Raw genomic sequence first — 25,896 nt, forward strand, 5'->3', positions numbered from 1 at the left:
GACTTGTGTCTAACACGAACCATCTGAAACTGTTCTGAAACTAAAAATGGCTTTCACTTCTAGATCACGCATAGCAGTTAATTTTGGGTAATTTGCCATTGTCCTCTCGGGATGTCAGCCTTCTTCGCCATCAGGAAAAACAGTACATACTATAGTGGATCGTATGAACGATGATATTCCGGTATTGTTTGTAGCTGTCCACCTCTTTCTCTTAACGCTATACTGTGTGATGCCGTTTGCTGTTCGGTGTTATTTTGAATAATTGATCCTAATTCATTAGACATTTGATTATTGTATCGCCTTTCGTAATCATTAGTCGATTTTCTTGTAGAGATTAGGGATGTTGTAAATCATGTTCATATAGTTTGTGGAGATGCGGTAACATGCTTATTATCACGTCTGCACATCTACCTCATATTTTCTATGATGTTCCGACCTAACTCATTGTTCCGGTACAAATTCCACCGTACATCAATACTCTATTCTCTTTCTAGTAAGTATATCTGAATAAACTGAGTTTGATTGCCTGGTTCGAGTAATAATCATACAAAATAGCGAAGAATCTGCCCTTTAATAACTATCATCCGTTTTGTGGATTTCTTTCTTTTCATCGCCTCATCATTGTTCATCTCTTGTTTTTTGACTACTTAGTCTCTCTTCTCTTTGTTGTGCTGCCTCGTCACCTAGTGTTTGCTCATCTCTAATTTTCTGACTGCTCAGTCTATCTGCTCTCTGCTGCAGTGTCCCTTTATCTTGTGTTAAAATGTTTGCATATTTTAATGCAATAAAAAGTTGAAACGATCACAGCTGTATATTTTTTTCTATCAAAATCTTAACGACTTAAGCGTAATAGCGTCTTTGCAGCTTGCAAAACTACTGAGGAATTATTTAAAAGGTCCTCTTGAAAGAGGACAATTTTGTTAACTCCTCGGTACTTTCACCTAAGAATTTATAAATAGACAACGTGTACTAATATATATATATATATATATATATATATATATATATATATATATATATGTGTGTGTGTGTGTGTGTGTGTGTGACGCAAACCAATTTAGTCTTTTTTTACACGTAATTGTAACGTCTTTAAACTTTCAATTACATAATAGTTTAAATCGTGAATATATTTGTTTTGTTTGTGTTTGAAAACTATTTAAACTTACAATAAAAATATTAATAAATCAAATATTTTGGGACGCGAAAAACGTACAATGTTATTTTTTTATCAAGTTCTAAATTTCTATCACGCACAACTTGGGTCAAGAAAATATTTTATAAAATATGTAAATTATCAATTAGTTGTTTTTTGTTTTCGTTTCACTAGAAAAACATATTTGTTTTATTTTTTGCTTGAAAACGATTTCAACTTTCAATGAAAATGTATTCGAAATAATCATTTTAAACAATTTGGGATGCAGAAAAGTACATTGTTTTATTATCTTCAGCTTTATATCGTTTCGTTCATATTAGAATTCTTATGAAGTAATGTACAGAAATGTAATGAAAAATGAAATACGGAAAAGAACGATTCGTAAAATGCCGATGTAAAAAACTAAAAGGCATTCACAGTTTTTTTTATTTGTATATTTTAAGCGCCACAAAAACGTAACACACATTTACTCGCACTATCCGACTTTTGCCCTAGATGATTTTATTTATTTATTCTATTGTTTTTTAATACATGAATATAAAATAGACTTCATATTTTTATTTCAAAATCTTTACCGGCAAATTATGAAATACTTATTTGTGTATTTTATTATTATAAATGAAATGAAAAGTAAGAAAAAAAAACGTTCAGATTTTATTTGTTCGTAACGCAAACCAGTTTAAAAAAATATTTTCGGTTTTATATATTAATATTTGTTTTGTTTATGTTAAGAGTGTACAAAAATACAATGTATACATCTATTTAAAATAAATACAATAAGAAAAATGCCGATCCATAAATTGTCAATTATGAGAAGGGTTTTAAAGTTTTTTTTTTTTTTTGAAACCGGAACTCGTAAACTGGAACCAAATGGATAGTTGGAACGCTCAAGGAAAACGATTTTTGTTTTATATTATATCAGATTAATATACTTTTATGGTTTAGATAATAAGTTATTTTCTTTTTGGTTCCTACTTCTAAAATAATTATTTTCAAATATGTTGTCCATGAATGGAAATTATGATATTTAAACTAGTACAGAATAAAAAGACACGCAGAGGTCGAGAGAAGCAAACGTTTTCTTTTGAATATTTCACTAAAGACTATTATTTGCAATCGGATCTCCGTTGTTGTTTGTTTAGTAATATCGACAATATGTTTACCTTTGATACCAGAGAATGAACATAACGTCTTTAATTATTAGAACATGTTCTTTAAGAATTATTCTCCGGTTTGTAAAACATCGTAAGAGTCGATTACATTTTTCATCATAGTTTCATAATACTCCAATGCATACAACATGCATATTAAATGAGCAACTAAATATTACATATTATCCACAATGTTTTATTTTGTAAAATTATCTATATGCCAATAATTCACCTGAAGCATGTTTACTGGTTTAGTTTGTGATGCATACATGCTATATATTCAAACATAGAATAGTTAAACATGGAGATCGGTTCGGGTGGGATTCTCCTAGCCGGCTTTATCAACGTTAATTGAACCAATTGTCTAATTGTGTCTTTTAATTAAACGCTACTTATGGGCATGAATGTCAAGTGAAGTAGGTCGTTTATTTGCAATCAGTTATTAAATTTCCAAAGCTAAAAATGATAATGTTCGGCATGTTCTTTGGTTAACTACACTTAGGAGAATTCATTAAAAATTCAATAAAAAAGGATATCGGTGCAATATTGATTTTTTAAAGCTGGAACGTGGCTTTTTACATTGGGTTTGAAATCATAACTCTATTTTTATGATTAAAGATACAAGTGAATCATTAATTTTCATCAAGACGCCTAGAATATGCCACATGACAAATATCCTGTGGAAAAGCGCGGGAAAATGTATATAAGTTCTAATTGAGTAGTCCGTAACCGATCTTGAAGATAATGTTACGCGCGCATACGAACACAGGCATGTACACGCATCCACACACACACACACACACACACACATATATATATATATATATATATATATATATATATATATAAAGAACATGTAGTTAATGCAACATATTAAAAAAAACACCTTGAAAAAAAGAGTTAAACATATTTAATTTTAAAAAAGAAGCACAAAATAAGTGGATTTATTTTGTGCTTCCTTTTTAAAATTAAATATGTTTTTAACTCTTTTTTAAAGTGTTTTTAACATGTTTTATTAACTACTTGTTCTTATTAAAAGCTATTTTCCTATTGTGTTTTATCGAGCTTTTACATCTGGTTGGGATTACTTTATAAATATTAATTTTTCAATATTTATAATATACTTTAGTTTTGCCATCTTGGATTATTTTGATAAACTTAACTGTAATACTTATATATATATATATATATATATATATATATATATATATATATATATATATATATATATATATATATTCGAACTCCCAACAACAACAGTAAATGTAAGTGATAGAACACCCAACAATCGCACTCAAAATACATTAACTACAGAACCGACAACACTAGAGAACTCCAATGACCCCCACTACCCTACCCCCATAAATGAGACACAAGATAACATCCAAGCTACACACGAATCCCCTCCTGAAAACAGCTCAGTCCCAATTATCCCTTCCCCCTATAGAAATGTATCGCATACCCATAGTAGAAACTTTAACAATTTTAGCACCATTAACGCAAATGTAAAATGCCACATGTATATCGGCGCAACGGCAAATCTAATTAAACTTAGAATTTCCAACCATGTAAGCTCCTTTAATAATGTAAATGCAAATAGCAACAAAGGCACCCCCTAACAACTCTGATTAAAGAACTCCAGCATAGGAATACTCCGTACTCGCTAAAATGGAATGTATTGAAAAAATCCAATTCATACACCCCTAAATCCAAACTCTACAACCCTTGCACTTCAGAAGCTGTTGCAATAATAACATACCCTAAAGCCACAATAAACGCCAAAAATGAGCTAATTTCGTTATGCAAACACAGGACAAAATTCAAGTATAGCCAGTTCACAATCACTTAAGTCACCATACCTAAACTGGCTAAGGCAATTTGCACCTATATGTATGCATATGGGTTTACTTATGTATGTGTGTGTATATATGTATGCATGTGTGGGTATATAATATATGTGTATATGCATGTTTGTATGTGTGTGTATGTATATGTATGTGTATACATGTATGTATACATGTGTATGTATATATGTGTGTATGTGTATGTGTATATATATATGAATGTGTTTCTATGTAATTTCATTTCTTTATGTATGTGTGTGTATACGCATGTGCATGTGAGTATGCGTTATATAGTATGTATGTGTGTATGTACATGCATATGTGTATATATGTATATGTATCTATACATATATATATATATATATATATATATGCATATGCGTATGGACAATTTTCAGAGTACACACATTTGCCGTGAATTAGCACGATCTTACTGTCTGCATCTCACTGGACCATCTGTATACATAGATAAATGGGAAGTACTCTCCACCTCTAGAAGAGAACTATTAGATAAACCCGATCAATTTGTTAATATATGCATATGTTTAACTGTGTGGATGCATGCGCGTTGTATATGTATACATATCGACATGCGTGCTTGTATCTCCGTATAGATCTATTATGTATGTGAACATGATTATTTGTTGTATGTATACGACAGTAAGTATGTGCAAATGTGTCATGTATGTACACACATGAGTATAAGGATGATCGGCCGTATACATTTGTGCAGGTGTACACACAGGAACGCACGCATGTTGGCAAGTGTAGATATATGTCTGGTTCCCTATGTGTGCGCATTTATTCACACGTGTTCAGGCGTGTATGTTTTTGTGATGTGTATGTGTGTATGTGTGTATACAATTCCATAATATGTTGGATATGTGTGTATATATGTACATATGTATGGATGCATGGGTATGAATGAATGTATATGTGTGTGTATGTTATGTATATATATATATACATATATATATACATACACACATATATATATATATATGTGTCTGTATGCGTTTATCTGCGAATAATGTATGTATTGATATATATATATATATCTGCGAATAATGTATGTATTGATATATAGATTATCATATAAATAGTCAGATTTAACCACGTTTAGACAACCTTAGACTCAGCCCTAAATGTGCACCAAGTCCCCCCCATTATAAGAATAGCTAATTAAACCCAAGTATATAAAGCAGTCAATCCAACATTGATTCCAACCCAACATACATCAAAACCTATTTATCCATAGATCGCCTCCAAACAGAAATATATACGTTTTAAATTAATTTAATTAAACCAGTCTACTTTGCGATAACAAGCGTAACGAACTGTATCTCAGCAAATCAAGTTACTTTTAAATAAACACTCATAATTAAAAGCACCCAACTTTCAACTCACTTAAATAAGTAATACCCCAAGCATTTAAAAACTTTAGATCTTACTCGTCTCCATTTGCTACCTCACCTACTCACCCACCCGCACAGCATAAACAGCATATCCACCCCATCTCATACACACTCCCATAAAAAAATCACAAGAATATATATTTCCCATTTGAACCTAAATTTAAGAGGTCAGCACATTGATCGAGACCTAACACACAATTCCTTTCCCCCTCCACCCGAAGAAATTCTATTACGCACATACCTGTTCGCCCAAACCTAATCTTCCCCCTTCTCTTCTTACCTTCTCTACCTTACCCTCTTCCTCCTCACCCCTCACCTAAATGGCTTCCTTCACCCCTTCTCAATAAGAAAGCTGACCAGCAGAGTACCAGGAATTCAGCCCATATCAGAAGCTAATCGTCTAACACATCGGATCGAATAAACACCTCTTCGAATACTTTTCAACTCAGGCCATTGATTTTCGAGGTCTATCGCACGATAGATATGCATATATAATTCAACATTCAAATTACATCACCGACGGGAATATATGCAATGGAATGGAACATTCATCTAATATCTGATAAACTGTTTTTTACACCTAAAAAGACTTTGGATCACATCTACTAAAACATATTCAACTCACCAACGAATACGGCCGCATGCGTATATCCTTCGGAAAATCAGTATAGAGCAACTATGCATTCTTGCTATATGGCTTCTCCCCTGGACCAATATTTTGTTATATTCTGTTATATTCTGCTATATTATGTTATCTGGCTTCCCCCCCCTGGACCAATATTTTGCCACCTGGCAATATTACCACGGAAGATATCGTACTCCTTCCGATAATGGACTGCCCAGGTTATATGAAACTCCTTTTCCTATAATTATTTTCATATAATTATTATTCACCACCCAAAAAAACTTTTTTAATATTTGTGCTGAAAAGCAAAATACATGTCTATTCAGAGCTGAACATTTTGCTAACCGAGTTTCATTTCCTCTGATGATATCAGCCATTATTGAAAATCCATGGATTAAGGAAATTAACATAACCCCCTTCTTTATATTCCTTTTGTCAAATAATAAATTCTTAACTCGAATATGTGTATATATTTTGATTTTCAGAATTTAACTTTAACCACTAAACTTATATATTGCTCTATTCTTAAATATTGAGCTTCTCCTTTTTGGCTAGGATAACCCTGAAAATATTACCTCAAGTAATATCTCAGGATATTTCACCTGATTTTTAATCTGTGTCTTATCTCGCTTATATATATATATATATATATATATATATATATATATATATATATATATATATATGTGTGTGTGTGTGTGTATGTGTGTGTATATATATATATATATATATAAATTATTTTTGAAGCATATGCATTTTACGTAAACAACATGTATATGTACTAATCATTTATTATTCACGTAAATATATTTGAAACATCTTACTTTGCAAAACATAAATATCGTATTTGGTTCAGTAAGTGTCAGTTTTAATTACAAAGAACTCTGTTTCATGAGACGAATAATCTATTTTATTTGTTTCAACAGTTTTTCTTTCATTTTTTCATAAAGAGCAGAAACTCGATATCAAATAAGATTACATTTGAAAAAATCATGTAAAAGTTGCCAGAAAAAATTGAACTTATATTTAACATCGAATTTAAATAAATTTGATTGTATTAATTCAAAGGGATAGATCAGAGGAGTCAAACCGTGGCATCAGGCAATTCTATAATGTCGTTCTAAAATAGAAAAAAAAAATTAATTATATAAATGTATAAGCATTTGGAGTTCTAGTATTGAAAACATCTAGTACATAAATGGAAGTTATTTGTTCATGCATTAAATCTTACGAAAACTAAACATTATTCAGGAAGACACACACATATATTTATATGTATATATATATATATATATATATATATATATATATATATATATATATATATGTATATATATATGCATGTGTTGGTGTTCAGTATTATAGTACAATTATATGCAAGAAGCACAAAGTTAAGTATATATAAATACACATATACACGTTTAATAATCAATATTTTTAGTTTTATTATTTAGAAGAACTATGTTTTATTTTTGCGAAATCACAAGTGGAGATAAATATCTAGCTATTCGCGCGATTCTTACCCTAGACATGCGTCTCCATAGAACTGAAATTTTTATATAACTAATGTGGTCAGGTGCAAAAGTTACTCGGAAGCAAAGAGAAAGAAATTACATAATTTCTTTTTTGTTGTTTTTATTAGGCAGACTATTTCTAATAATGAGTATTGCAGAAACGAAGCTATAAAGATTTTAAAATAAATAATGTATTAATATATTAGGGAGAGATTAAAAGATGCAATAAAATAACATAAATAAAAAATAAATGAATAAATAACAAACAATTATAAAATATAAACTTGGAAATTAAGAGTAAATAATTATATGTTTGACATAGCGATTGTGTAAGTACAAATATACAATGTATCACCGTCAGGAGGGGATTAATGTAGGGAAATTTTAGGCATTAATAATTATTAATTTCTTGATTTCGAATATGGATTATTTTTTTTATAATATTTGTGATATAATTATACAGTTAATGCAGAAGTTTGAGTAACAGACATGTAAAAACAATTTAAATTTTGAAATCAGTTAGTTGTATATCTTATATAATTGTTTGGAAGTAGAATACAAATGAAAGACGATAATTCTAAAAAACTGAAATCATCGAACTTGTCTCTTATTTTAATTTAACATATTATGTACAGTAAGTCAACCAAGAATACTAAATTAATTTTGTGCTACTTTAATAAATGATAAATATCATAATAAGCAGGAGAATTAATGACTGCATCATTTTTATGCGAAATTTATTTATGAGAGATGAAATGTGTATTACTGACAGTTAATCATGCTATGCGGGTTGTTTTAGTTTCATAACGTTAGAAAAATAGATTGGGTTAATGAATATGATTATTTCTATATTGTATTTTATAATTAATATTTTGGGAATCTTATCTTCTAATTTTAATTTGAACCTAAATACTGAATCCTAGAACTGTACATCAAATCTTAAAAATCGAATATGGCGGCCTAAAATTACGTCGAGTCGTTGGCTTTCAATTCAATTGTTTTTTTTTTTTTACAAAATGCCTATAAACACTACAATAAATAGGAAGTTTTTCTTATGATTTTGGGAACTTTAAATATCTCCATATTTTCTTTCACCATATTCTAATTATATACATAGAAATAAACAAACTCTTGAACTGTTTTCTTTTCTTCAGGAAATAAACATCTGTATCAGATGAGTTATTTGGTGGACTATTAAACGGGACACGCATAAAACGTACTAATAAATATGAATAAAATACTATGAGAGTAAATTAAATACATTCTCTTGTTTTGGAATGATGGCTTACGATATGCATATTTATTTATATATATCCATCTCTCTTTCTCTCTCTCTATCTATCTCTCTTTCTCTCACTATGTATTTATATATAACAGATATATTACAAAATCCTATATTCGAAATTTGAAAATGTTGACCAGCTTACCGTTTATTTTCTTTAAGTACTTTGGCATGCACAATTCTTGACAGAATCTATTTCGCAGCACAAAATCATCTATCTAAATAATTTTCTAATTATTGAAATTATTTCTCTCTTAACTCATACGAAGGAAAAGCACTTATAAAGTTTAGAAGAAAATAAAGTCATATAAAGGCAGTTACAAAATCGAGGCATTATGGGAGAAGTTGCAATTATATTTTTAATTTTCATGTAAAATCAGCATCTTTACATTCCATTATTAATATATTGTATTCATTGTTATCTATATAAACATAAACATATTTTATTTAATATTTTTTAATTTATACTTTATAATTAGTCTATATTTATTTACTTCGATAATATTGAAAACTATTTAATCTATAATGTATGTATTTATATTTATTTTATCCCAAACTAATTACCTTATCTATTCTTTTGTTTAGGTTAATAACTATTGATTATTAGACCTAAATTTTGCATAATTTTACATCGTAGTTTATTACATATATACATATTTTTTATTAAATATATTTTTTACTTAAAACAGAATTATTTTATTTCCATTTTATTAGTTATAATTAACCACTTGAGGAAAGAACTCTTTAATTTTTTCTACCATGTGTTTATAATCCGTTCAAGGGAGATAACCTAGTTCACAATTAAAGATAAATATTTACTTTTATCTAAGCCAATATCGTTTTTTTTTTAAGAATTTATGTGTTTTAATTGTACTAATAAATTAAGAATTAACTAAACTAAATGTTTTATTTTATGTATATTATTTATTTATACATTCAATTTGTATTTTATTGATAAAATTATTTGTTTTAATTTAATATGTAAAACAATTTCTAATGTAAATTAATGTATATTTATATGTTTTTCCATTAATGTTCTGACTTAATTATACACAGTTCAATGAATATCTTTTATGTCTATTAGACTTACATAAATATATTAATATTTATTATATTAATAATTATATTACTTCCTATCTCAATTAATGAAATTTTTAATGGTTTTTAATGTATTCTTAATGCATAAAAATTATTTATTTTAAATTTCTTTGTAAAATTGTACGGTGATAACAAAGTAATCAATATCATTTTAGCTATACCTTTGTATAAGAACTTAACTAGTTTTGTTACTTTTAACACATATTAACATTCCCCCATCATATATCCATTAATGAATTTGTATATTTTATTTAATTCTATATTCATTTTGTGTTTTTAATTTATTACAATTATAATTTTCAAAACGAATCTTTATTTTTAATTTAATGTGAACCATTATACGTATATTTATAAATGTATCTATGCAAAATTTAATTTAATTTTTTACTTACTATTTTTTTTATGAATTAATTATTTTTGAATCTTTACTCTACAATTCTTTTAAAATTTTCAACCTGTAATTATGATATACAGATATTCTCAATCAAATTTTATTAATTTTTCCCAACTTAATTAGTACATTTTTCTTCATTTAAACAAATCACATTCCAACTTATATTCATTTTTAAAATTTAGTAATCTTATAATAATCTCTAATTTTAATTAATTAAAGGCGTATATAAATTAATATTTAAAGAATCAATTCTAGTTACCCTTTTATTATATTATGATTATTAATAGTATAATATTCATCTTCTCTCACCCTCTTGTCTTATTTGTTTTATTTATAAATTGAAATTTTATTATTTTCATTAATATCCAACATATCTAAATATTGCAAACAGAATTTTAAAAAAACTTTGACCCCTATTATGACCCCTTAACATTTATTGTTTTGGGCTCAAATCAAGTTATTAAGTTAGATCCATGTCCAAGTACGCTATATCAATAATTTACATTTTTATACCCAAAATTGGCGGAGGAGTTTGGTAGAGTTCTCAAAGGTAAAATCCTTGAACTTTGACCCCTTAACCGCCAAATTGATCTCTGCGGTCTCTAAAAATTAATCAGACCATTTCTGGCCTAAACATTTGACATTCTACATAAAGGGTATTCAGAGATAAGGCAAGCATTTTAATCGGTTTGGGTCGAACATTTGGGCTATCAATATATAAATCTATGTATATATGTTTGCATGTCTGCCTAAACTTTCGACAGAGGCGACGGATTTTTACAAGATCAGTATCGTTAAGCTCGACACTTCAGACGACAAATACCAAACAATTGGCTAAAAACATTAATATCTTCAACCTCAACTGGGCACTTTTCTACAGGGAGGGATCGGTTTTTTCGCCGATTTTTTCGAAAGTCATACCCTCTTTTCGATTGTATAGCCTTAATTAAAACCTACGTCACTTCCGGTTTGGCGGTAGTCGTAACAGCAAATACGTAAGGTTTTTTTCCCGTTCTATTCCTCTTGCGCGATACGGGTTCGAGCCTGCCTTCCTACTACCATTTTTTTTTCTCAACACACACCTCCAAACACCCGGGCAACGCCGGGCTGAAAGGCTAGTATCTATAAAACTGAATATGTCTGTCTGTCTGTCTGTCTGTTTGTGCACATTTCCGTTACCAAATAACTCTGTCAATTTTAGGTCTACGGACTCAAGATTTGACATAACGGGTATTAAGATTTGGGAAAATTGTTTTTATTCATTTTCGGCCAGAAATTTGGATATCAAGGAGTCAAAGTTAAACAATTTGACCTTTGAAAACTCAACCAAACTCCTCCGTCAATTTTGTGTCTAAAGACTTGAAATGTTAAATGTTGGTTACTTTGACATGGATCTCACTTTATAATTTGATTTGAGACCCAAAAAATAAATGTAACGGGATCAAAATTGAGGTCAAAATTAAAATAAAATTTGACTTTTCCGGTGTCTACCAAATTACTCAGCAAATTTCTGGTCTAAACATTTGAAATCTTACATAAAGGTTATTCAGGGATAGGGCAAGGTTTTCAAGCGGTTTGAGTAAAAAATTTGAGCTACCAAGGGGTCAAAGTTCCAAAGATTTTACCTTTGTGGTATCCAGCAAACTACTCAGCAAATTTTGGGTCTAAATATTTAAAATTGTATATAACGGGTATTCAGACATGCGGAAAACATTTTAATATGTTTTGGGGAAAAGATTTGGGTACCAAAAGTTTAAAGACCTTTGCAGATTCTACAAAACTCCTCCACCAATTTTGGGTCTAAACACTTGAAATTTTAAATGTAGGTAAATTGGACATGGGTCAAACATTTTATCTTGATTTGAAACCAAAACAATAAATGTTAAGGGATCAAAATTGGGGCCAAAGTTAAAAAAATTAACTCTGCTATCTCTACAAAATTACTCAGACAATTTTTGGTCTAAACATTTGAAATTTGACATAAAAGTATATTCACACATAGGACAAGTTATGAACAGTACAAAGGGCTCGAACAAAACCAGGCAGAACTGCAAGTAGTGAATAGAGTTGGTTTTGAGAATAGTAGTAAATAAAGAGAAAGTAATTTTGGGTTTGAGATTAATAGTGAATAAAGAGTAATTAAGTTTAGAGTTTAGAGTAATAGTAAATAAGTAGCAAATAATTTTGGGTTTAAGATTAATAGTGAATTATAAGTAAATAAGTGTGAAGTTAAGAAAAAATTAATTAATAGTGAATTATTAGTAAATACGTTTGGAGTTGGGAATATAGTAAATAAATAGAAGATAATATTTAGTTTGAGATTTGTTTTTTACATGGGGGTCACCATTTATCAAGGTCCAGAGGCCACTAGAGGATAAGGGTTAATGGGTATACATCAGTCATTGTAATTTTAGCGTAGTAAACATTAGTGGGAATTTTATAACTTGAATTACTTAGGGGGACGGTTTAATAAGAACTTGTTCACATTGGTCTTGAAGACAATCAGATTGTAGTCATCTGAAAAGCAGGTAAACGGTAGAGAGTTCCGCAGGCGAGTAGTTCTAAGAAAGAAGCACTGTTCATGGAATCTACGTTTAGGTGTAGGTACAGAGAAAGAGTGTAGGGAATTGTTGATAGTGGTTCTGGCTAGACACGTGTTTTTCGTGAAAGTTTGGCGAGGGGGGACCACAGATTGAGTTCAGATGAGCACCTGCCATGAAAATAACGATAAAGCATGGACAGGCTCGATACGTCTGTTCTGTGGGAAAAAGGTTGCTAGAAAGAGAAAAGGGCATCCCCCACTAAGCCACGAAGTCTATTTTGAACTCTGTCAATCGTAAAGAGGGTATGACTTTCGAAAATTTCGGCGAAAAAACCGACCCCCTACCTGTAGAAAAGTGTCCAGTTGAGGGTGAAGAAAAATTATTTTTTAGCCAATTTTTCGATATTTGTCGTCTGAAGGGTCGAACTTTAAAACGATACTGATCTTGTAAAAATCCGTCGCCTCTATCAAAAGTTTTAGGCAGACATGCAAACATATATACATAGATTTATATATTGATAGCCCAAAAGTTCGACCCAACCGATTAAAAAGCTTGCCCTATCTCTGAATACCCTTTATGTCAAATTTCAAATGTTTAGATTGGTAGAGACCACAGAGGTCAATTTTTTAAAACTTTGTACCCCTATTATGACCGCTTAACATTTATTGTTTTGGGCTCAAATCAAGTTATTAATTTAGATCCATGTACAAGGAACGTATATCTAAAATTTCAATAGTTTATTCCCAAAATTGGCGGAGGAGTTTGGTAGAGTTCTCAAATGTCAAATCGTTGAAATTTTACCCCTTAACAGCCAAATTTCTGGCCGAAAACGTATTACAAAACTTTTCCCAAATCTCAATACCCGGTATATCAAATTTTGAGTCTGTAGACTTAAAATTGACGGAGTTAATGCGTAGGGAAATGTACACAGCCACACACACAGACAGACACGTTCACTTATATATATATATATACTAGCATTTCAGCCCGGCGTGGCCCGAGTGTTTGGAGGTGTATGTTGAGCAAAAAAAAAAAAAGGTCAATTTTTTTTTTAACTTTGACCCCTATTATGCCCCCTCCCGTAACATTTATTGTTTTGGGCTCAAATCAAGTTATTAGGTTAGATCCATATCCAAAGAACCTATATGTTAAATATAAATTGTTTGGACCCAAAATTGGCGGAGAAGTTTGGTAGTGTTCTCAAAAGTCCAATCGTTGAACTTTTACCCCTTAACAGCCAAATTTCTGGCCAAAAATGGAGTACGGAGGTTTTCCCAAATCTCAGTACCATGTATATCAAATTTTTAGTCTGTAGACTGAAAATTGACAGAGTTATTGCGTAGGGAAATGTACACAGACACACACGCACACACAGACACGTTCACTTTTATAGATATACTAGCATTTCAGCCCGGCGTTGCCCGGGTGTTTGGATGTGTATGTTGAGCAAAAAAAAAAAAAAGCAGTCAATTTTTTAAACTTTGACCCCTTAAAATTTATTGTTTTGGGCTCAAATCAAGTTAAGTTAGATCCATGTCCAAGTAACCTATATCTAAAATTTCAAGTGTTTAGACCAAAAATTTTCGGAGGAGTTTGGTAGTGTTCTCAAAAGTCAAATTGTTGAACTTTACCCCTTAACCGCCAAATTTCTGACCGAAATACGGTCAAATCGATTTTCCAAAATCTCAGTACCCTGTATATCAAATTTCAAGTCTTTAGACTAAAAATTGACAGAGTTATTGTGTAGGGAAATGTACACAGATCACACACACACATATACTTTCACTTATATATATATATATATATATATATATATATATATATATATATATATGTGTATATATATAATTATTTGATTAAGATACAAATCACATGAACCTACGGTAATCTTGCCAACCTCTGACAAATAACAACTCTTTGATAAAAATTTGCTATCATGGTGTCTACCCTCTATATTCCCTCCAGTGACTGAAGACACGCTATGCGACACACAGATACTTGTGCGTGAAATTCAGATCGGTGATCTCCCTCGCAGTACAGATCAATCGACTCATGTGTATCATGAGTAAGTTGCTGAAGTAGTCTTCAACAAAAATAACCTACTCAGTATCATTCCACATTCTAATCGTTCTGCTAGATCTACTGCTTATGTATTACTGTAATTTCAAACAGTATTAGTTAGTCTCTTGATGGAGGCTTAATTTCTAGAGCAATAGCTCTTCTGACATATCAATGTCATAAAGGTTTAGTTCACAACCTTGTCAGCTACTAAATTACTGCATATGTCCTCTCACTTATTAAGTTGTTTCTATTTGATAGGTTTATAAAAGTAGAAGTTGATGGACAGAAATCTTAAGCTTATAGTATCAACGCTGGCGTCCACCAGAGTTCCATTTTGGGTCCAATTCTCTTCCTGATCTTCATCAAGGATTTCCCAAATCACATTCTTAGATCATTTGTAAATATTTATGCATACAACGGTACCATCTACGGCAATACTTCAAAAGCGGATAATGGCCAAGATCTCTCTGATTTTATTTCTTCTGATTTTTGAGCACATGAAGCAATAGGGAAAAGGGTAACTGGTTAATTTTAATTCGTATGAAACCAAGCTTCTCTCTTACTATCATCTACGCTCTGATGCCCATTTAACCATAATTGAAATTAATGACTTTCGTCTTACGGTAGCGTCATGACTTGACAAGCTTCTGAGTTTTACCTTCACTACCGGATACGGCATTAAGAACCGTTTTCCAGAATTTTCGATAGCAAAATTAAACTGACGAATTTATCTGTGGTAAGTAGTCAAATTTTCATCTAAATCCAGAACTAAATTCATATAAAGCATGAGATTCTCTATTTAAATTAAAAATATTTTATCTATAAAGTAAGATACACATAATCATTCAGATAATTATAGGAGCAACTGGCCTCACTAAAAATAATTTCAAAAGCTACTTGTCTAATATCTCCGATGAGCCAAGTGCAAGAGACATTCAAACAATTACTCTTTAAAAGACGGGAAGAATCTTAAATAGATCTGTCAGTTGGGGTATCAAAAATAAAGGATGAATGGTTGGTATCTGTTTGAATGTAATATTCCCAGCTTGTAGTAAATAATGAGAAAAAATTAAAAATATCATTAATTCGTATATATCGGTTGCTAAAATAGAAAAAAAGTAAAAACTGTTAACACGTTTTAAAATAAAAGTAATGTACATATGTGCATCTATGTAAATTTTCTAATATATTTTCGAATATCCATTATGAAATGTTCCTAAATTTAGGAGATTAAAAATTGGTTCCGCCTTGATGACTGTAAAATTTCTCTCGCCTTGTTTTTAGGAATATATATTCCATAATTTATAATGGTCGATACACATATGATTTAATGAAGTATAAATTTTTTACAGAAAAAAAATTATAAAATTGTCGCTCAAGAAAAGCAACATGATTCCATTTCCATTTGATAAAACCCGGTTTTCTATATATATATATTTTTTTGCAGACCATCAACTACTTGGCTAGTGTCTACAAATCACAGGTGCGAAAGTAGCCCTTCTATTGTTGCTGAAAGTTACACAATATTCAACGAGCGAGATAGGAGATGCGCTGCTGTAGAATTAATGCTATCTACCGACCCAACTTCTGACTACAGGACGTTTGTCAGCATCCTCAAAATGCAAATCCAGACAGTTCAACGCTTGAGGGCACAACTCAATGACGTTTTCAGCCACGGATTTTGGGCTTTGGTGTAGGCCACATCATGCCACTTCACATTTTCGATTCGGCTTGAAAGTCAACACCAAAGTATACTTCAATGTGAAGACGATTGTGGTAATTCCATAATGTAATCAGGTGGCCGTTGGCAGACCCTGGGTGTGGCAGTAGGACTCGACGCCAGCTTGGCTTCAAAAGGAGTGCTACGATTTTTTACTCTTCTCTCACTGCTCCTCTTCTCCCCCTAATCTGATCCAGCTAAACTACTTCGTTTGAACATCCGTCGAGAACATCACCAACATGACCTCCCACAATACAATGTGTTAAATACAGAAGTAATCAACCATCTCAACAAAAATAACCTTCTTAGTGACACTCAATATGGTTTCCGTTCTGCTAGATCTACAGCAGATGTGCTTACAGTTATATCTCATAAGATTAGCAAATCTCTCGACGGAGGCAACCTTTTTAGGGCAATTGCTCTTGACATATCTAAGGCCTTTGATAGGGTATGGCATAAAGGTTTACTTCATAAGATCTCTAGCTATGATACTGCTGGAAATGTCTTCTCAATTATTAAATCATTTCTTTCTGATAGATTCATAAGAGTAGTAGTTGAGGGGCAAAAATCAGAAGCTCACAGTATTAATGCCGGTGTCCCTCAGGGGTCCATCCTGGGCCCAACTCTTTTCCTGATCTACATTAATGATCTTCCAAATCACATCCTTACATCATTTGTAGATATCTATGCTGACGACACTACCATTTATGGTAGCACATCTAAGACAGTAAACGACTAAGTTCTCTCCAATTCTCTCTCCTCTGATCTTGAGCACGTAGTACAATGGGGTAAAGAATGGCTGGTTACTTTTAATGCATCTAAAACCAAGCTTCTCTCTTTACATCATCAACATTCTGATCCACATCTGACATCAATTGAAATGAATGGCTCTCGTCTTCAGGAGGCCTCAAGTTTTGACAAACTTCTTGGCTTGACCATTACTCCTGATCTTAAATGGAACACGTACATCAAATCTGTTGCCAAGGCCGCTGGAAAAATGGTGGGATCTTTCTATCGATCCGGTAAATATCTCACTGCTGATGCTATTCTCTATCTATATAAGAGCCAGGTACGTCCAAGGATGGAATACTGTTGCCACATCTGGGGAGGAGCTGCTAGAAAGGACTTGGCCTGCCTTGATAGAGTTCAAAATAGACTTCGTAGCCTCGTCGGAGATGTCCTTTTCTCTTCCTTGCAACCTTTATCTCACAGAAGAGATGTTGCGAGTTTGTCTCTGATGTATCGTTATTTTCATGGAAAGTGTTCGAATGAGCTTCAATCTATGGTCATCCCTCGTCAAACTTTCACAAGAAACACTCGTCTAGCAGTAAACACTATCAATAATTCTCCCCACTCTTTATCTGTGCCTAACCTGTAGCAGTAGTAGCAATAACTAAAATGAGGGAAAAAGAGCTTACCTCGGGTACGTCTGTTATGTCACCGGTTGGGGGGAAAAAGAGAATTCCAAGATGGCGTCCGGGTTTTTTTATTAGCATTTACCCCATGCAACTCTCGGAAAATCACGTTTCTTTCTCATGTGATTATGCAAATGGATAATTCCCGGCCACTATAAAAGCAGGAGGCTAGAGACGAGTCGGAGTGTCCTGCAAATTGTGTGTGTGGGTGTTTCTGGCGATTGGAGTGTGTCTTCTTTTACCACGGTTATCACGGACAGGAATTCCCTCTCTTCTGAAGGTGGGCGATATTGACTATTTTGAAGTTGTACTGTTGCTGACAGAACATTTATTTTTTTTTGCCTACTGCATTTTTGTTAAACGTAGATTCCATGAACAAAGCTTTTTTCTTAGAACTGCACGCCTGTGGAATTGTCTTCCGTTTTCCTGCTTTCCGGCTGACTACAATATGGTTGTCTTCAAGTCTAACGTAAATAAGTTCTTGATGAGCCGTTCCATATAAGTTATCAACTTTACCAAATATTCATTACTAATGATTACTATAATGTCCAATTTCTACTGTACACTCTTTAACCCTTATCCTTGAGTGGCCTCTTGGCCTTGATAATGTGGTGATGCCTATGTAAAAAAAAAAAAAAAATACCAAATCCAGTTTCATCACAGCCATGCGCGGAGTATGTGTCGAGTGGAAAAGGCATGCTCCCAGTTTCGGAGCTTTTGAGAGCGTAATTAAGGCTGAAGTCATTGAATCGATGTCAGCTCTACTACATAATCAAGTCACATGGATTTATTTTTTCAATAAAATCTTTGGAAATAAAGTATTGTTTTCTTTAGAGCGAAAAAATTATCGTTCCACCCCGTTATATATGTATATCTTAATATTTACATGTACAAGATAAAATCGGCCTAAAGTTATAGGTTATTTTAGATAATTATTTATTTAAAAAATATCAACCTTGTACTTGGATATATATATATATATATATATATATATATATATATATATATATATATGCATACAAAGACACACACACATATATATATATATATATATATATATATATAAGACGTTAGTAAAGCGTGATTTAAGCAATGCTTAATGTGTATATAAAAGAAATATAAGATTGTAGGAGGCAGATCAATGTAGGGTTTAACGGATAGACATAAAAAAGTTATGTAGCTTAACCTTTATTGGTTCAAGATATATATATATATATATATATATATATATATATATGTATGTGTGTGTGTATGTATTTGTAAGAAAAATATATTTGTAAGAAAGAAGTAGCAACAGCTAAGAGTTAATATACTGAAACAACCAGGAAACGTATTAAAGCGCAGAAATTAGGAACTCGTAATTTTGGGAAAATCTACAATAGTGTAGTAAATAATGGGCAATCAACAATACTCACCTCTATGCAAACATCATAAGGTTGCTTGTACAGCATCTGAGAAAGCGATCATCGTTGCCCGTCAGTTTGCCTCAGCCTCTACCTTGGACCCAGCAAACCATTCCCTTCCTGATTTTCCTCCTTCTCAAGTATCATAAAAAAAAACCTACACACCTCAAAATCATTTGGACCTTTATATCGTCCCGGCTGTGCTATTTAAAAAATGCTCCGTTGAGGTTGCTCCAGTTCTCTCTAAACTCTGTAATAAATGCCTTAACGAATCTTGCTTTCCTGACTGCTGGAAAACTGCTTCGATGGTACTAGTTTACAAAAAGAACTGACCCATTAAATTATCGCCCAATTAACCTCCTCCCACTTTTCGCCAAAATATTTGAGTTCTTATTTAATCAAGCTCTAGTCCACCACCTTAAAGTTGTTAAACTTATGTCTGACCACCAATATGGCAAGCCCGTTTCATTGCAGATATCCTAAGTGTAATCTCTGAAAATTTATATCAAGCATGGATAAGGCAAGGAAGGAGAGGGCAGTGGCCCTAGATATATCTAAGGCTTTTGACAGGGTAAAACACCATTGTCTTCTCATTAAAAAAAAATCCTATGGTATTACTGGACGAATGTTTAGCAAAATTAAATCCTTTTAAAATGAGGGAAGAATCGAAGTTGTCATCGATGGGCGTACATCCAAAAATATGATATAAATGCGGGTGTACCTCAGGGATCGATCCTTGGATCTTTATCACTTCTGATATTCATAAATGACTTACCTGATAAAATTGTCTCTGAGGTGGGTATATTTGCCGACAGTACTACGCTCTATAGCAGGCACGCGAGGAAAACTAATGAGCATATATCTAAGAATGGCTGAAACCCCAGAGATAGACCTTCAGTCTGTAGTGGAATGGTGTAAGAAAATGGATGGTAACGTTCAACACTGCACAAAACAAAGCTCGTTTCCTTTAGAACTTACATTAAACCTTACCAACCACCAATAGCTATGGCTACATATACATTACCTGAAAGTATTTCGTTCAAGCTCCTTGGCTTAACATTCACAGTGAATATGAGTTGGAATAGGTATATCGAGATCATTGCCAAGGCTGCTGCGAGGAAGATAGGCTCTCTATACCGTGCCAGAAAACTACTTACGCCTCAAAGTATCCTGTACATCTACAAAGCCACCATTCACCCATGTATGGAGTATTGCCTTCAGCCTCTGTCCCATCGATGAAATGTTGCATCTCTCCTGTTCTACAAGTATTTTTATGGTGGATGCTCTGACGAACTACAAGCGTATTAGCAAAAAAAAAAAGTAGATTTCGATTTCTTTTAAGAAGGTAAACTACGTTGGGTTAGGTCGTAAAAACACAAATATTTTTTTTTAAATATGTAAGTTGATCAAGTAGTTTTTTTACATTGGAAAAAAATATTTTTTTTGTTTGTTTGAAAACAATTTTAACTTGCAATGAACAGTACAAATGCAATAATTGGAAATTAATAATTTTGGAAACAAAAAACCTAGTTGTTTTAAAATCAAGTTCTAGTTTTAATCACACACAACTTAAGTAAAAAAAATATAAAACAAAAATGTAGATGCACCTCAACAATTGGCACCCCTTTTATAATTTTTCCTTTTTGTCTGTTTTCAACTATTTTTGCTGGATGTTGGACACTAAGCATCCAGATTATAAAAAAGTGAAAAAAGATCAATATATAAATATATAGATCCCCATTTTCAGAACCGATTTACAGCCTCGATTTTACGTTAGCTCGTTCAGACCTCTCTCCATCGGTTATTATTATTATTATTATTATTATTATTATTATTATTATTATTATTATTATTATTATTATTATTATTATTATTTTGTTGTTGTTGTTTTCTATTTTTGCGACTTCTCACTTTGGGAAAGTTAGGTCTGCACCGCCCCGTCATTTTTTATTTATTTATTTACGGCTTTTTAAAAGGTGGTTTTATATTTAAGGACCCGAGCAATTTGTTGGCCCGTAAAGGGTAAGATGAAAACTGTTCAAAATAAAAAGTGATTTTAGGGTTGGATTATCTTTTATTGTCTTAAGAAAACGTTTTTTTTTATGTGATGGGTAAAAATAAAACTAAAGAAACTTCCAGAACCCTACTGCAAGCACTATATAAAATTAAGGAGACCCTACTGAAATTACTACTAAAACCAAGTTTCTACCTCTCCCTCCTTGAAAAGTAAATATTTTTTAAGTAAGGCCTGAAAAAAAAAGCGTCAGGAGCGCTGGATATAATCTACCTATAATTTCAGAATCTTGTAGGTTATTTTTTTTAACTTTAATATTCAACCCATATGGGTAAATTACTCGCATTTTTTTTAATTATATCGTCTTCCTTATCCTGACGCATCCTTAGGATATCGTTATCTACATTACCTAGACTATTATATCCATTACATTTAAATTTTTCAATTATTTGTACGGAAAAAAGACGATTGACTACAGGTTTCTTTAAAATGTTTAACAACATGAATACATCCCTTAGTGCTAGTTCTATGAAAATTCATGCGTTTATTTAGAGGCGTTACAGTTTCTCCTACGTATTGTAAATTACAGTTTTTACAGGACAACAGGTAGACCAAATTTTGGGACCTACATGACAAATCTTCTTTAGAATGATTTATAACATAATAAATTTTATTAGTCACATTTGACTTATATTCTTTAGATGTTATAAGAATATTACAAGTTTTACATAAGGGTACTCCACAAGGAGCAACCTTACAATTATTATCGGCCGAACAAGTCCCATTTGCCACTTCTAAAGAAGGAGTTCCTACTTCTATATTACTAATGACAACGGCTTGACCATGTCGAGACATCTCCGACCTCCTTGGGTGCTAAGCCCTAGGGGAACTCACTAGTTCTGAGGACTGCCCAGACCTAGCTTGCAATCTAGTTTTAGTGACCATATTTAAAAAGTTATTTGACAATTATTTTTGTATTTTATCAGAAAAAAAACTTTAGTACCTTTGGTACCAGAAAAGTATCCAAATAAGAGGAAGGGAACCTAGCCATACATATTCAAATACTCAATATATAGTCTTTGAAGTTTTTAACCTTTAAAACTATACAAAAATTACTTTTTATCATTCGTTAAAAAAAACCCATCTAATCAGTAAGTCATTTAATCACCTGCAATCACTGCATCAACTCTCGAATTTACTATAATACCAATTTTTTTTTCAAGGGATCATCAGTTGTTTACCATGAAACACTGTTTTGGGGATTTAAAAACAAAACAGTATATTACATCATGGCTCCCCAGCAGTGTTGATCAAACACCACCACCCTTAATCTTAGGAAGAAGACATGTTACAAACATTTTATCCAATTTCCTATTCTTAATTGCAATTACTAACCTTTTCATAGTATAAAAATGAATTTCTTACCTGTGCGATTCATCAATTTCCATATTTAAAATGGATACATTTAATTTATCAGTCTTGTATTTATAAGATTTGGATTAATCCATTTAACTACTTATCACCCCCACTATAATTAGTAGTTTGTATATTTACATATATATATAGTCAAAAGTTTAACTTACGCCTAGGTAACCTACATTTAAAATTTCAAGTGTTTAGACTCAACATTGGCAGAGGATTTTGGTAGAGTTTGCAAAAGTCAACTTTTTCAACTTTGAGCTTTTGGCAGCCAAAAATTCATGAAAAAGCTTGCTGCATATCTGAGTACTCTTTATGTAAAATTTCAAATGTTTACACCCAAAATTGGCTGAATAGTTTGGTAGAGACCGAAAGGTAAACTCTTTTGAACTTTGACCCCTTGGCAGTTTAATTTAAGGCCAAAAATCAACTTAAAAACCTTGTTCTATGTTTAAATACACTTTATGTAAAATTTCAAATCTTTAGACCAACAATTGGCTGAGTAATTTTTAGAGACCGCAAAGGACAATTTTGTAAAAAAAACTTTTGTCTCAATTTTGACCCCCTTAACATCTATTGTTTTGGGCTTAAATCGAATTAAAAAAATTAAAATTTCAAGTGTTTAGAACCAATATTTGCGGATGAGTTTGGTAGAGTTTACAAAAGTTAAATTATTGAACTTTAACCCTTGACAGCCGAATTTCTGACCGAAAACCGATTGAAAAACTTCCCAAATCTCAATACCCCGTGTCAAATTGCGAGTCTGTACACTAAAAATTGACAGAGTAGTTTGGAAAGGAAATGTACACACACACACACACACATATACAGACAATTGCACTTTTATGTATAAAAATTCATACGCGTATATACATAATTTTTTTATGATATTTCACATTTATAATGTTCTTAATTTCATCCTGCGTTTCGGTAGGCCATCGTGTTTCAACATTTCCGAAAGTAAATCGCTACCTTAGGCATGTGTTTGATTTTCAAACTAGCGTAATTTGTCCAATGAGTGTACAGTAGTAAATGGGATAATATCATAGTAATTGGCAGCAAGGAAAATTTGGTAAATTGGATGAATTAAGTGGATTCTTCAACAAGAATTTTTTTACGTTGGACTGAAAACGACCAAAGTGTAGTCAGCTAGAAAGCAGGAAAACAAAAGAGAATTTCACGGCGGCGCATTTCTAAAAATGAAACATTGTTCAATGAATCTACGTTTAGATATAGACACAGATAAAGAGTGTGGGAAATTATAGCTAATGGTTTCAACTAGACGAGTGTTTTTCGTGAACGTTTGGCGAGGGAGGGTCCATAGATTGGAGCTCAGACGAACAATTGCCATGAAAATAACTATAAAGCAGAGACAGGTTCACAACGTCTCTTCTATGGGAAAGAGGTAGATAGGATGTGAAAAGGACTTCCTCCACTAGTCTGCGAAGTCTATTTACAACTCCGTCAATGCAGGATAAGATTTTGTTTTGATTACAAATGATGTAGTTTTTGTTATAATACAATGACTTTATATATTATTTTAAAGAGCGGTTTTCCTTCTATCTAATCGTTAAAATTACAATCGTTTTAAAACCATTGTCTTCTTTTCAGATCGTTGAATACAAGATGGAAAAAATCAAATTCGCTCAGTTTTCTAATTCCAATTTAAGCTAGGCCGAAAAGCTGCTGAAATAGCTCGCGATGTCAACGAAGCGATTGGGCCAGGAACCACTACTGAACACACAGCCTAATGGTGGTTTTAGAAATTTCGTGACGGCGACGAGAGTCTTGAAGGTGATGAGCAAAATAGTTGCTATTTTGTGATGAGCGAAGTATTTCTATTTTTGTTTGTTTCGTAATAACACAAGAAATGTTAAAAACTAAAGTCATTTTTTCTATGGTTCCATTTTTCGTGTCCTCTGTTCGATTTCATTACAGTAGGAAAACTGGTCTCTTATTGAATAAATATCGATTGAAAACATGTTTTATGACCGCTCTTGAAGAAGATATTGCCTTTAAAAGAGAATACATATACCATAATATTAAAAACAATATTTTTACTTGGTTACTGTTGTTTTAAAAAAATTAAATTGATTTGTCTAAGTGTTCGTTTTCTACCTAGCTTCGAAAGTTTTGGTGGTTAAACTTATTTTAAAGTATTTATTTAGTTAAAAGAATAACAAGTAATATCGAGTGTTACTTTTGAACAAAAAATGTCCGATATGAGATAATCACGTCTTAGTAGTCTCGACAATCGCCCCAAAATAGAAAATTAAAGAAAATACTGAGGTAGATACAGTTTTAAAACGAGCCCCCCCCACCTTCAAAAGAAAATAAATTTGTATATTTTTAGGTAATGTCCAAGATCACTGCTTACCGGAAGTGGATACGGTTGATTATGTAACGAAACCGAACGGAAGACACGAAAAATGGAACCATATATATAGAAAAATTACTTTAGTTTTTAACATTTCTTGTGTTATTACGAATCAAATAAAAATAGAAAACACTTCTTGTATTATTAAATAATCAAACAAATATTTTATTTTGAAATTTTGGTACTTCACGGGGAACGGTGTTTTTATTTAATGATTGCTCCCTCAAAGCGCATGTGCAGAAGGTTTTCTTTGGTTTATTTAATCACGAAAAATTTTCGAATCTACTATTTGAGGCCAAAAATGGGACAGGGGAAAAGCATTATTTGTATATGTATGAAAAAAATAATTTAACTAAAAACAATATTTAGAGGAGAAAATAATAAAAAAAATAAAATGAAATAAAATAAAAACAAGCACGAAATAAAAGTATGAATCATTAAATATAAACACCGTTTACGCAGGGTCCA

General features: G+C 31.9%; 1 protein-coding gene across 1 annotated transcript in view; it reads right to left on the reverse strand.

Moving 5' to 3' along the window:
- Positions 1–7,074: 7,074 nt before the first annotated feature.
- The window catches only part of LOC145283378 (uncharacterized), a 52,318-nt gene continuing 33,496 nt past the window's right edge, over positions 7,075–25,896 (reverse strand). Inside the window, exon 5 of the mRNA XM_080132277.1 lies at positions 7,075–7,308. The gene's annotated coding sequence lies outside the window, so the exon portion shown is untranslated. The remainder of the gene's footprint in view (positions 7,309–25,896) is intronic.

Source organism: Euprymna scolopes, chromosome 1 (genome assembly GCF_053919585.1).
Source record: "Euprymna scolopes isolate OS-2025 chromosome 1, ASM5391958v1, whole genome shotgun sequence".
Classification (NCBI taxonomy): Eukaryota; Metazoa; Mollusca; class Cephalopoda; order Sepiida; family Sepiolidae; genus Euprymna; species Euprymna scolopes.